A 15,403-nucleotide genomic window follows, 5' to 3' on the forward strand; every position below is an offset into this window, starting at 1 on the left:
AACCACAGACGTTTAGTGGAACCGAGGGACCAGTCGGTCTAACCCGATGGTTTGAAAAGATGGAGTCCGTTTTCAAAATCAGTAATTGTGCGAATGGAGACAAGTCAAAGTATGCTTCGTGCACGTTGCAAGATGGTGCACTTACTTGGTGGAACAATTATGCTAAACAGAAGGAATAGATACGGCATATGATATCTCTTGGGAAGAACTGAAAAAGATGCTAATCGAGGAGTACTGTCCTCGAAACGAGATCAGAAAAATGGAATCTGAGTTACGTAATCTGAAGGTTATCGGCGCGAATCTCAATAACTATGAAAAGCGTTTCATGGAACTAGCCTTGTTGTGTCCCGAATTGGTGCCAAACGAGAAACGAAAGATAGAAATGTATATTGACGGTTTATCGATCAATATCAAAGGAAATGTTACATCGTCCAAACCAAATACGATGCAGGAAGCCATGACAATGGCACACCAACTCATGGACCAGATCACAGAGAGTTCGATTAAGGCACCAATTACCGAAGTCAAGATAACTGAAGGAAAGAGGAAATGGGAAGACTATAAGGGCAAAAGTACTCACCTGAAGAAACAAAAAACTTTTAAAGGTAAACAAGATGGGGCAACTGCAAGTCCAAACTATAAGGGACCCCATCCGTTCTGCAAAAGATGTTACACACATCATGCAGGTTATTGTCAAGTGGTCTGTGATAAGTGCAACAAGAAAGGACATGTGGCGAAAGATTGTTATGCCACCGTTTCTGAAGTAAAGACAAAACTGACCGATGTCAAGAAATGTTTTGGATGCGGGAAGTCTGGTCACTTTATAAATCAATGCCCTGATAAGGAGAAGAACAAAGAACCCGCGCGTGGGAGGGCATTTAATGTTAGTGCCAGTAAAGCACGTGAGGATCCTAATCTTGTCACGGGTACGTTTACCATTAATAATCAACTAGCTTCTATTATGTTTGATACGGGTGCTGATAGAAGTTATATGTGTAAAGACTTTAGTTTTAAACTAAAATGTGCATCATTACCTCTAGACGATAAATATACTATTGAATTAGCTAATGGTAAACTGATAAAAGCCGATAAAATTTGCCATGGTTGCGAAATGAATCTCGCTGGTGAAACCTTCAAAATTGATTTGATACCCGTAGAATTAGGAAGTTTTGATGTAATCGTTGGCATGGACTGGATGTCCAAAACAAGAGCGGAAGTTGTTTGCGCTGAGAAAGCAATCCGCATCCCTCGTAAGGATGAAACGTCATTAATGATTTATGGGGAGAAGAACAACTCAAAACTGAACTTTATCAGCTGTATGAAGGCCCAGAAACTTATAAGAAAAGGTTGTTATGCTATTCTGGCACATGTAAAGAAGATCGATACTGAAGAAAGAAGCATTGATGACATGCCGGTTGTAAGAGAATATCCCGGAGTATTTCCAGAAGAATTACCGGGGCTACCTCCACACAGATGTGTAGAATTCCAGATTGATCTCATACCAGGAGCTGCACCTGTAGCCCGATCTCCATATAGACTTGCACCTTCAGAAATGCAAGAATTACAAGACCAGTTGCAAGAATTATCAGACCGTGGATTTATTCGTCCTAGTTTTTCACCTTGGGGTGCTCCTATTCTGTTCGTCAAGAAGAAGGATGGATCTATGAGAATGTGCATAGATTACCGAGAATTAAATAAATTAACGATCAAGAATCGGTACCCATTACCGAGGATTGATGATTTGTTTGATCAATTGAAAGGACCAAGTGTTTATTCTAAGATTGATCTACGCTCCGGATATCATCAGCTGAGAGTGAAGGAAGAAGATGTTCCTAAAACAGCGTTCAGAACCCGTTACGGTCACTATGAATTTTTAGTCATGCCTTTTGGATTGACTAATGCTCCAGCAGTATTCATGGATCTAATGAATCGCATCTGTAGACCGTATTTAGACAAATTTGTCATTGTTTTTATCGACGACATATTGATTTACTCGAAGGACAAGGAAGAACATGAGCAACACTTAAGACTGGTACTAAAGATACTCAAGAAAGAAGAATTGTACACAAAATTTTCGAAGTGTGATTTCTGGTTACAAGAAGTACAATTTTTGGGCCATGTTGTCAGTAAACATGGAATTAAAGTTGACCCCGCCAAGATCGAAGCCATTAGTAAATGGGAAACACCGAAGACTCCAACACAAATCCGCCAATTCTTAGGTCTTGCTGGTTACTACCGAAGATTCATTCAAGATTTCTCTAGAATCGCCAAACCCTTAACTACATTGACTCAAAAGGGAAAGAAGTATGATTGGTCCACGGAACAGGAATCCTCATTCCAGTTATTAAAGAAGAAGTTAACGTCTGCACCCATTTTGTCATTACCGGAAGGAAATGATGATTTCGTGATCTATTGTGATGCTTCACGCCAAGGTTTAGGATGTGTATTAATGCAACGCACAAAAGTTATCGCATATGCCTCACGACAACTAAAAATTCATGAAAAGAACTATACGACGCACGATTTGGAACTTGGAGCAGTAGTTTTTGCACTCAAAATATGGAGACACTATCTATATGGCACCAAGTGTACAGTGTACACCGACCATAAGAGTCTTCAGCATATTTTTGATCAAAAACAACTCAATATGAGGCAACGTCGCTGGGTAGAGTTATTAAACGATTACGATTGTGAAATCCGTTACCACCCCGGAAAAGCTAATGTTGTAGCTGATGCCCTAAGTCGAAAAGAAAGAGTAAAACCTCTTAGGGTCCGAGCTTTGAATATTACAATTCGTACTGATCTCACAAAGCAAATTCAAGCAGCACAGTTAGAGGCTTTAAAAGAAGAAAACGAAAAAGGCGAAATAAGCAAAGGGTTAGAAAAACAACTTGAAGAAAAAGCCGATGGAACCCTGTATTTTGCTGGTAGGATATGGGTACCAAAACATGGTAACCTAAGGCAACTAGTACTGGATGAAGCACACAAAACGAGGTACTCAATTCACCCAGGAAACGGAAAAATGTACCACGATCTCAAGAAGTTTTATTGGTGGCCTAATATGAAAATAGAAATTGCTACTTATGTAAGCAAATGTTTAACGTGTGCAAAGGTCAAAGCTGAGCACCAAAAGCCTTCAGGATTACTGCAACAACCAGAAATTCCGTAGTGGAAATGGGAAAGAATAACCATGGATTTCATTACGAAATTGCCAAGGACTGCAAGTAGTCATGATACTATTTGGGTGATAGTTTATCGTCTAACTAAATCAGCTCACTTTCTACCAATAAAGGAGACAGACAGTATGGAGAAATTAGCACGCCTATATTTGAAGGAAGTAGTTTCCAGGCATGGTGTACCCATCTCTATCATATCTGATCGCGACACCCGATTCACATCACGTTTCTGGCAGTCATTACAAAAAGCATTGGGAACTCGATTAGATATGAGCACCGCTTATCACCCACAGACAGATGGTCAAAGTGAAAGAACAATACAAACATTGGAAGACATGTTACGGGCATGCGTGATTGACTTTGGAACCAGTTGGGATCGACACTTACCGTTGGCAGAATTTTCATACAATAACAGCTATCATACGAGCATCAACGCAGCGCCATTTGAAGCACTTTACGGTAGAAAGTGCAGATCTCCTATCTGTTGGAGTGAAGTAGGAGAAAGACAACTTACTGGACCAGAAATTATTCACGAAACCACCGAAAAGATCATTCAAATACAACAGCGATTGAAAACGGCCATGAGTCGCCAAAAGAGTTATGCTGATGTAAGAAGAAAACCGCTAGAATTTCAAGTGGGCGACAAAGTCATGTTGAAAGTGTCACCCTGGAAAGGCGTTGTACGATTCGGTAAACGAGGAAAGCTAAGTCCTAGGTATGTAGGACCCTTTGAAATCACCGAAAGAATTGGAACAGTTGCTTATCGATTAAAGCTACCGCAAGAACTTAGTAGTGTTCACAACACATTTCACGTGTCAAATTTGAAGAAATGTTTAGCTGAAGAGGATGTCGTAATTCCTCTTGACGAAATACGAATCAATGATAAACTCCATTTTATTGAAGAACCTGTTGAAATCATGGACCGTGAGGTCAAACAATTAAAACAAAGCAAAATACCGATAGTTAGGGTTCGTTGGAACGCAAGACGAGGACCCGAGTTTACTTGGGAACGTGAAGATCAGATGAAGCAAAAGTATCCACATTTGTTCACTGATATCGCTCATGAAACAGGTACTACTCAAAATTTCGGGACGAAATTTTCTTTAAGGGGGAGGTACTGTGATGACCCGAAAATTTTTGACTTATTTAAGCCAATTCTCTATACGATTTATTATTTTAACACGCTAAACAAAGTCTGTTAGATTGAGTCTCAAAATTTTAGAACTGTTTCATATATACAATTACCTTTGATTACTCTCGACGATTCATGAACAATTATATGTAAGTATATATATATGTACAAGTAAAAACGACTTTCCTACAGTAAAACCCTATTTGCTACAGTAAAAATTACTTTGCTACAGTAAAACACAATTTGCTACAGTAAAACACTATTTGATGTCGACGAACTAGCAAACAAAAACAGAAAAGGCGGCCATGCGATCGCATGGCAAAAACACTGAAAACTCATGCGATCGCATGAGCTACAGTAAATCGAAAAGTACTATAAAAGGTCAGTTTTGCTCGACGATATTTTTCATAAATATATATGTAATAAGTTTTAATTTATAATTATAATTATAATTTAAGTTTAATAATAATAGAGTATATTCGAGGGTGTTTTAATTCGGGTTTCAAACCGCTTTAAGCTAAGGAAATATTGGGTATTGTTCGGGGTATTGTTCTTGAATCCAAGGCCAACCATACAGTCGTCTACCATCATTACGTCTACGCAATTTGCCAACAATATTGAGTCTCAATATTGAACTGTGAGTTTATAGTCCCCCTTTTTAAATACTTTAAATATTTTTGGGCTGAGAATACATGCAATTTATTTTAAACGCAATAAGACACAAGTACATACAAAATTCTACACTGAGTTAAACCGGAAATCCCTTAGATTTTGGTAATTAGTAGCTGCCAGTACATAGGATATGGACTGGTGGGCGCGAATAATTGTATATGGATCCATAGGGCTTGACATCCCCGTCCGAGCTAGAGCACTAGCCTTTTAACGGACGTATGTTATTTGAGTTTAAGACACGTTGGTTTGCGTGTATTAAAACGAATGGGGTAATTAACACTATAGCGTTAAGTTTAGTTACCAGGGTGCTCTGTTACGTAGAATCTATTGATAAACTTTTGATGAAATCTTGTGGTCTATCTTTATATATGTTTATGACTCGAGCAATTAAACCTATAACTCACCAACATTCGTGTTGACTTTTTAGCATGTTTTATTCTCAGGTCCTTAGAATGCTTCCGCTGTGATGTGCTTGTTGCCTGCATGGAGTCTCTCATGCTTTGTACAAAGTTTATTGCATTCAAAATAAAACTGCGTTGTGTAATAAATAATTGGACTGTGATGTCAACCTGTAAATTAAAGAGTTATGTATTTCGGGGTTTTGCTTATACCTAAGCACTCGCCCACATGTTTATAACTTTCTATGTTTAGAAAGTCACTTATTTTAATGAATGCAATATTTTATCAAAACGTATCATATAGAGGTCAAAACCTCACTGTGGAATCAATGATTAACGTGCCGCGTCAATAGCGATTTTGACGGGTCGTTACATAACGCGTTTGATATTATGTGATAGATGTCTACCTCTAGAACAAGTCCCATTGACTCACCTAATAATAATGAAGAGTCAAATGTAAATTGGAATGATTCGTGGACTGATTCACAAGTTCCCGAAGAGGAACCGGAAGAAGAGTCGGAACCGGAAGAAGAATCGGAACCGGAAGAAGAATCGGAACCGGATGAAGAAATAGAACCGGTGGGGGAAATAATAAAACGGTTAAGTAAAAGAAAATCCTCAACCAACCGACCAAGGTTAATTATGGTCAATGGTGTTTCCGCCAAGGAAGCAAAATATTGGGAGGATTACCAATTCTCCGATGAATCGGATTCCGACGAGAATTCCGATGATGTTATAGAAATTACCCCAACTGAATTTAAAAAGGCAAAAGAAAATAATAAGGGAAAGGGCATAAAAATAGAGAAATCTAATTCCAACCCCGATGAACTTTATATGTATCGTCAACCCCCGAAGTCCTTAAGTTGTAACAATGACCCGGGAACCTCTAAACCACCAGGTTTTTCTAAACCAATGTGGAAAACGACGGCTCGTATTAGGGGAACATCATATATCCCTAGAAACTTGGCAAAACGAACCAAAACCGAAGAAGAAGAAACAAGCGAGTCGGAATAAGATAGTTGTATTCGTGTGGTGTAATATATGTAATATAGTGTGCTTATGCTTTATGATATATGTAAAAATTGCTTGTATTAATAAGTATTTTTTTTTTTGAATCTAACTCTTGTCTATATTACAATATAAAAACACAAAATGGATAGACAACCCAATATTTTAAGAGACCTACCCGGAGAAATGATTGATGAAATCTTGTCTAGAGTCGGTCAGAATTCTTCGGCACAACTATTTAAGGCGAGATCAGTTTGTAAGACATTCGAAGAACGTTCTAAGAATGCCTTGGTTTATAAAAGGCTTTCGTTCGAAAGATGGGGGATATCACATTGGGAAATCCATAAGTTACGATGTGTTTACTTTGACGCATATATTGCGGGGAACCCAAATACTATTTTACGCAATGGGTTAAGAAATTATTTTGACTCAATATATCCGAATATTGGACTTCGTGATTTAGAAAAAGCGGCTAACATGCAACATAAAGAAGCATGTTATGCTTACGGATTAGTAATGTCCGCTTCTCACCAAAGTGAGAACAAGAACATCGGGCTACAACTATTAAACGAAACGTTTCCACAAGTGACGGAGTCGGTAATTGGGGTAAGAAATGAGGTTTTTAGATTGTTACGGGACTGTTGGACATTACGTAACCCTCGTCCCTTTGACGACGTTACAACACGCTGTCTTATCAACGGCCATAACGGTTATGTTCCACAAGACCAAGGATGGGAAGTAATCCTAGTAAAACCAAAATGCATGACTTGTTTCTGGACGTATGAATTACGTGTCTTTATTGCCTTTGCTGAATGACTTGTGTACTAGCTAGAATTATCTTCACAACCATCTTGTATCAAATTTATTGTGTGCTATATTTCATGCTATATGTAAAATAAGCGGTATTGTAAGTTTGTAAAATATTGTGTAAAAGTTTGAACGCGAAATATTATTATAATCAGTTTTTCATATAGAATTGTAGTAGTTGAATTGTATATTAGCTACTAAGTATGAACTTAACGGGTAGGTACTACCCGAATTTAAACTTATAAAACGCTAATATGAAGAAAAAGCTTTTATAAATGAGTTCATATTATGCTACGAAATACTATTAACTACTCTTAATATTCTGTATGATTAACTTGTTCCATTTGACTATTTTGAAGGAAATGGCACCGACTACTCGACACACCGTGAATATGAATGAAGAGGAATTCTGTACTTTTCTAGCTTCAAACATAGCCGCAGTACAGGCTGCGCTACATACCAACAATAACCTTGGATCTAGGAGTACAGGAAATCGTGTAGGATGCACCTACAAAGAATTCACTGCGTGCAAACCTTTGGAATTTGATGGAACCGAAGGACCAATCGGATTGAAACGGTGGACCGAGAAGGTCGAATCGGTGTTTGCCATAAGTAAGTGTACTGAAGAGGACAAAGTGAAGTACGCTACGCATACCTTCACAGGTTCTGCGTTAACATGGTGGAATACCTATCTAGTGCAAGTGGGACAAGACGATGCGTACGCACTACCTTGGTCAGCATTCAAGCACTTGATGAACGAGAAGTACCGTCCCAGAACTGAGGTCAATAAGCTCAAGACAGAACTCAGAGGGTTACGAACCCAAGGATTTGATATTACCACGTACGAAAGACGATTCACAGAATTGTGCCTTTTGTGTCCGGGAGCATTCGAAGATGAGGAAGAGAAGATCGACGCATTTATGAAATGATTACCGGAAAGAATCCAAGAAGATATAAGTTCACACGAGCCCGCCTCCATACAACAGGCATGTAGAATGGCTCACAAACTAGTGAACCAGATTGAAGAAAGAATTAAAGAACAGACTGCTAAAGAGGCCAATGTGAAGCAAGTCAAAAGAAAGTGGGAGGAAAATGGTGATAAGAATCACCAATACAACAACAACAGCAATTACAACAATAATCGCAACAATTATCCCAACAATCGCAACATCAATCGCAACTACAACAAAAAGCCCAACAACAACAACAACAACAACAACAACAACAACAACAACAACAACAACAACTACAACAATCATCCCAACAACAATAATAACCGTAATAACAACAACAATCAGAAGCAGCTATGCCAAAGGTGTGAAAAGTATCACTCGGGGTTCTGCACCAAATTTTGCAACAAGTGTAAAAGAAATGGTCATATCGCGGCGAAGTGTGAAGTCTACGGACCAGGGGTTAATAGAACGAAAGGAACAAATGGTGTCGGAACGAGTAATGGCGGAGCAAGTAGTGTCGGAGCAAGTTATGCCAATGTAGTTTGTAATAAATGTGGAAAACCGGGCCACATTATTAGAAATTGCCCGAACCAGGAAAACACGAATGGACAAGGCCGCGGAAGAGTTTTCAATATTAATGCGGCAGAGGCACAGGAAGACCCGGAGCTTGTTACGGGTACGTTTCTTATTGACAATAAATTTGTTTACGTTTTATTTGATTCGGGTGAGGATAGAAGCTATATGAGTAGAGATTTTTGTGCTAAATTAAGTTGTCCATTGACGCCTTTGCATAGTAAATTTTTACTCGAATTAGCAAATGGTAAATTAATTTCAGCAGATAATATATGTCGGAATCGAGAAATTAAACTGGTTAGCGAAACATTTAAGATTGATTTGATACCAGTAGAGTTAGGGAGTTTTGATGTGATAATCGGTATGGACTGGTTGAAAGAAGTGAAAGCAGAGATCGTTTATTACAAAAATGCAATTCGCATTTTACGAGAAAAAGGAAAACCCTTAATGGTGTACGGAGAAAAGGGCAACACGAAGCTACATCTTATTAGTAATTTGAAGGCACAAAAACTAATAAGAAAAGGTTGCTATGCTGTTCTAGCACACGTCGAGAAAGTACAAACTGAAGAAAAGAGCATCAATGATGTTCCCATTGCAAAAGAATTTCCCGATGTATTTCCGAAAGAATTACCGGGATTACCCCCACATCGATCCGTTGAATTTCAAATAGACCTTGTACCAGGAGCTGCACCAATAGCTCGTGCTCCTTACAGACTCGCACCCAGCGAGATGAAAGAACTGCAAAGCCAATTACAAGAACTTTTAGAGCGTGGTTTCATTCGACCAAGCACATCACCGTGGGGAGCTCCTGTTTTGTTTGTCAAGAAGAAAGATGGTACATTCAGGTTGTGTATCGACTACCGAGAGTTGAACAAACTTACCATCAAGAACCGCTACCCACTACCGAGAATCGACGACTTATTTGATCAACTACAAGGCTCGTCTGTTTATTCAAAGATTGACTTACATTCCGGGTATCATCAAATGCGGGTGAAAGAAGATGATATTCCAAAGACTGCTTTCAGAACACGTTACGGTCATTACGAGTTTATGGTCATGCCGTTTATTTTAACTAATGCACCAGCTGTGTTCATGGACCTTATGAACCGAGTGTGTGGACCATACCTTGACAATTTGTCATTGTTTTCATTGATGACATACTTATTTACTCAAAGAATGACCAAGAACACGGTGAACATTTGAGAAAGGTGTTAGAAGTATTGAGGAAGGAAGAATTGTACGCTAAGTTTTCAAAGTGTGCATTTTGGTTGGAAGAAGTTCAATTCCTCGGTCACATAGTGAACAAAGAAGGTATTAAGGTGGATCCGACAAAGATAGAAACTGTTGAAAAGTGGGAAACCCCGAAAACTTCGAAACACAAACGCCAGTTTTTAGGACTAGCTGGTTACTACAGAAGGTTCATCCAAGACTTTTCCAGAATAGCAAAACCCTTGACTGTATTAACGCATAAAAGGAAGAAATTTGAATGGAATGATGAACAAGAGAAAGCGTTTCAGTTATTGAAGAAAAAGCTAACTACGGCACCTATATTGTCATTGCCTGAAGGGAATGATGATTTTGTGATTTATTGTGATGCATCAAAGCAAGGTCTCGGTTGCAACGAACGAAGGTGATTGCTTATGCGTCTAGATAATTGAAGATTCACGAACAAAATTATACGACGCATGATTTGGAATTAGGCGCAGTTGTTTTTGCATTAAAGACTTGGAGGCACTACTTATATGGAGTCAAAAGTATTATATATACCGACCACAAAAGTCTTCAACACATATTTAATCAGAAACAACTGAATATGAGGCAGCGTAGGTGGATTGAATTATTGAATGATTACGACTTTGAGATTCGTTACCACCCGGGGAAGGCAAATGTGGTAGCCGATGCCTTGAGCAGGAAGGACAGAGAACCCATTCGAGTAAAATCTATGAATATAATGATTCATAATAACCTTACTACTCAAATAAAGGAGGCGCAACAAGGAGTTTTAAAAAAGGGAAATTTAAAGGATGAAATACCCAAAGGATCGGAGAAGCATCTTAATATTCGGGAAGACGGAACCCGGTATAGGGCTGAAAGGATTTGGGTACCAAAATTTGGATATATGAGAGAAATGGTACTTAGAGAAGCTCATAAAACCAGATACTCAATACATCCTGGAATGGAGAAGATGTACAAGGATCTCAAGAAACATTTTTGGTGGCCGGGTATGAAAGCCGATGTTGCTAAATACGTAGGAGAATGTTTGACGTGTTCTAAGGTCAAAGTTGAGCATCAGAAACCATCAGGTCTACTTCAACAACCCGAAATCCCGGAATGGAAATGGGAAAACATTACCATGGATTTCATCACTAAATTGCCAAGGACTGCAAGTGGTTTTGATACTATTTGGGTAATAGTTGATCGTCTCACCAAATCAGCACACTTCCTGCCAATAAGAGAAGATGACAAGATGGAGAAGTTAGCACGACTGTATTTGAAGGAAGTCATCTCCAGACATGGAATACCAATCTCTATTATCTCTGATAGGGATGGCAGATTTATTTCAAGATTCTGGCAGACATTACAGCAAGCATTAGGAACTCGTCTAGACATGAGTACTGCCTATCATCCACAAACTGATGGGCAGAGCGAAAGGACGATACAAACGCTTGAAGACATGCTACGAGCATGTGTTATTGATTTCGGAAACAGTTGGGATCGACATCTACCGTTAGCAGAATTTTTCTACAACAACAGCTACCATTCAAGCATTGAGATGGCGCCGTTTGAAGCACTTTATGGTAGAAAGTGCAGGTCTCCGATTTGTTGGAGTGAAGTGGGGGATAGACAGATTACGGGTCCGGAGATTATACAAGAAACTACCGAGAAGATCATCCAAATTCAACAACGGTTGAAAACCGCCCAAAGTCGACAAAAGAGCTACGCTGACATTAAAAGAAAAGATATAGAATTTGAAATTGGAGAGATGGTCATGCTTAAAGTTGCACCTTGGAAAGGCGTTGTTCGATTTGGTAAACGAGGGAAATTAAATCCAAGGTATATTGGACCATTCAAGATTATTGATCGTGTCGGACCAGTAGCTTACCGACTTGAGTTACCTCAACAACTCGCGGCTGTACATAACACTTTCCACGTCTCGAATTTGAAGAAATGTTTTGCTAAAGAAGATCTCACTATTTCGTTAGATGAAATCCAAATCAACGAAAAACTTCAATTCATCGAAGAACCCGTCGAAATAATGGATCGTGAGGTTAAAAGACTTAAGCAAAACAAGATACCAATTGTTAAGGTTCGATGGAATTCTCGTAGAAGACCCGAGTTCACCTGGGAGCGTGAAGATCAGATGAAGAAGAAATACCCGCATCTATTTCCAGAAGATTCGTCAACACCTTCAACAGCTTAAAATTTCGGGACGAAATTTATTTAACGGGTAGGTACTGTAGTGACCCGAACTTTTCCATGTTTATATATATTAATTGAGATTGATATTTACATGATTAAAGGTTTCCAACATGTTAAGCAATCAAACTTGTTAAGACTTGATTAATTGAAATATGTTTCATATAGACAATTGACCACTCAAGTTGACCGGTGATTCACGAACGTTAAAACTTGTAAAAACTATATGATGACATATATATGGATATATATATATAGTTAACATGATACTATGATAAGTAAACATATCATTAAGAATATTAACAATGAACTACATATGTAAAAACAAGACTACTAACTTAATGATTTTTAAACGAGACATATATGTAACGATTATCGTTGTAAAGACATTTAATGTATATATATCATATTAAGAGATATTCATACATGATAATATCATGATAATATAATAATTTAAAATCTCATTTGATATTATAAACATTGGGTTAACAACATTTAACAAGATCGTTAATCTAAAGGTTTCAAAACAACACTTACATGTAACGACTAACGATGACTTAACGACTCAGTTAAAATGTATATACATGTAGTGTTTTAATATGTATTTATACACTTTTGAAAGACTTCAATACACTTATCAAAATACTTCTACTTAACAAAAATGCTTACAATTACATCCTCGTTCAGTTTCATCAACAATTCTACTCGTATGCACCCGTATTCGTACTCGTACAATACACAGCTTTTAGATGTATGTACTATTGGTATATACACTCCAATGATCAGCTCTTAGCAGCCCATGTGAGTCACCTAACACATGTGGGAACCTTCATTTGGCAACTAGCATGAAATATCTCATAAAATTACAAAAATATGAGTAATCATTCATGACTTATTTACATGAAAACAAAATTACATATCCTTTATATCTAATCCATACACCAACGACCAAAAACACCTACAAACACTTTCATTCTTCAATTTTCTTCATCTAATTGATCTCTCTCAAGTTCTATCTTCAAGTTCTAAGTGTTCTTCATATATTCTACAAGTTCTAGTTACATAAAATCAAGAATACTTTCAAGTTTGCTAGCTCACTTCCAATCTTGTAAGGTGATCATCCAACCTAAAGAAATCTTTATTTCTTACAGTAGGTTATCATTCTAATACAAGGTAATAATCATATTCAAACTTTGGTTCAATTTCTATAACTATAACAATCTTATTTCAAGTGATGATCTTACTTGAACTTGTTTTTGTGTCATGATTCTGCTTGAAGAACTTCGAGCCATCCAATGATCCGTTGAAGCTAGATCCATTTTTCTCTTTTCCAGTAGGTTTATCCAAGGAACTTAAGGTAGTAATGATGTTCATAACATCATTCGATTCATACACATAAAGCTATCTTATTCGAAGGTTTAAACTTGTAATCACTAGAACATAGTTTAGTTAATTCTAAACTTGTTCGCAAACAAAAGTTAATCCTTCTAACTTGACTTTTAAAATCAACTAAACACATGTTCTATATCTATATGATATGCTAACTTAATGATTTAAAACCTGGAAACATGAAAAACACCGTAAAACCGAATTTACGCCGTCGTAGTAACACCGCGGGCTGTTTTGGGTTAGTTAATTAAAAACTATGATAAACTTTGATTTAAAAGTTGTTATTCTGAGAAAATGATTTTTATTATGAACATGAAACTATATCCAAAAATTATGGTTAAACTCAAAGTGGAAGTATGTTTTCTAAAATGGTCATCTAGACGTCGTTCTTTCGACTGAAATGACTACCTTTACAAAAACGACTTGTAACTTATTTTTCCGACTATAAACCTATACTTTTTCTGTTTAGATTCATAAAATAGAGTTCAATATGAAACCATAGCAATTTGATTCACTCAAAAAGGATTTAAAATGAAGAAGTTATGGGTAAAACAAGATTAGATAATTTTTCTCATTTTAGCTACGTGAAAATTGGTAACAAATCTATTCCAACCATAACCTAATCAACTTGTATTGTATATTAAGTAATCTTGAGATACCATAGACACGTATACAATGTTTCGACCTATCATGTCGACACATCTATATATATAGGGTTGAGGTATCATGTCGACACATCTATATCATGTCGACCTAGCAATACAGGGTTGAGGTTGATTCCAAAATATATATAGTTTGAGTTGTGACCAATACTGAGATACGTATACACTGGGTCGTGGATTGATTCAAGATAATATTTATCGATTTATTTCTGTACATCTAACTGTGGACAACTAGTTGTAGGTTACTAACGAGGACAGCTGACTTAATAAACTTAAAACATCAAAATATATTAAAAGTGTTGTAAATATATTTTGAACATACTTTGATATATATGTATATATTGTTATAGGTTCGTGAATCAACCAGTGGCCAAGTCTTACTTCCCGACGAAGTAAAAATCTGTGAAAGTGAGTTATAGTCCCACCTTTAAAATCTAATATTTTTGGGATGAGAATACATGCAGATTTTATAAATGATTTACAAAATAGACACAAGTACGTGAAACTACATTCTATGGTTGAATTATCGAAATCGAATATGCCCCTTTTTATTAAGTCTGGTAATCTAAGAATTAGGGAACAGCCACCCTAATTGACGCGAATCCTAAAGATAGATCTATTGGGCCTAACAAACCCCATCCAAAGTACCGGATGCTTTAGTACTTCGAAATTTATATCATATCCGAAGGGTGTCCCGGAATGATGGGGATATTCTTATATATGCATCTTGTTAATGTCGGTTACCAGGTGTTCACCATACGAATGATTTTTATCTCTATGTATGGGATGTGTATTGAAATATGAAATCATGTGGTCTATTATTATGGTTTGATATATATAGGTTAAACCTATAACTCACCAACATTTTTGTTGATGTTTTAAGCATGTTTATTCTCAGGTGATTATTAAGAGCTTCCGCTGTCGCATACTTAAATAAGGACGAGATTTGGAGTCCATGCTTGTATGATATTGTGTAAAAACTGCATTCAAGAAACTTATTTTGTTGTAACATATTTGTATTGTAAACCATTATGTAATGGTCGTGTGTAAACAGGATATTTTAGATTATCACTATTTGATAATCTACGTAAAGCTTTTTAAAACCTTTATCTATGAAATAAAGGTTATGGTTTGTTTTAAAAATGAATGCAGTCTTTGAAAAACGTCTCATATAGAGGTCAAAACCTCGCAACGAAATCAATTAATATGGAACGTT

Source organism: Rutidosis leptorrhynchoides, chromosome 1 (assembly GCF_046630445.1).
Source record: "Rutidosis leptorrhynchoides isolate AG116_Rl617_1_P2 chromosome 1, CSIRO_AGI_Rlap_v1, whole genome shotgun sequence".
Taxonomy (NCBI): domain Eukaryota; kingdom Viridiplantae; phylum Streptophyta; class Magnoliopsida; order Asterales; family Asteraceae; genus Rutidosis; species Rutidosis leptorrhynchoides.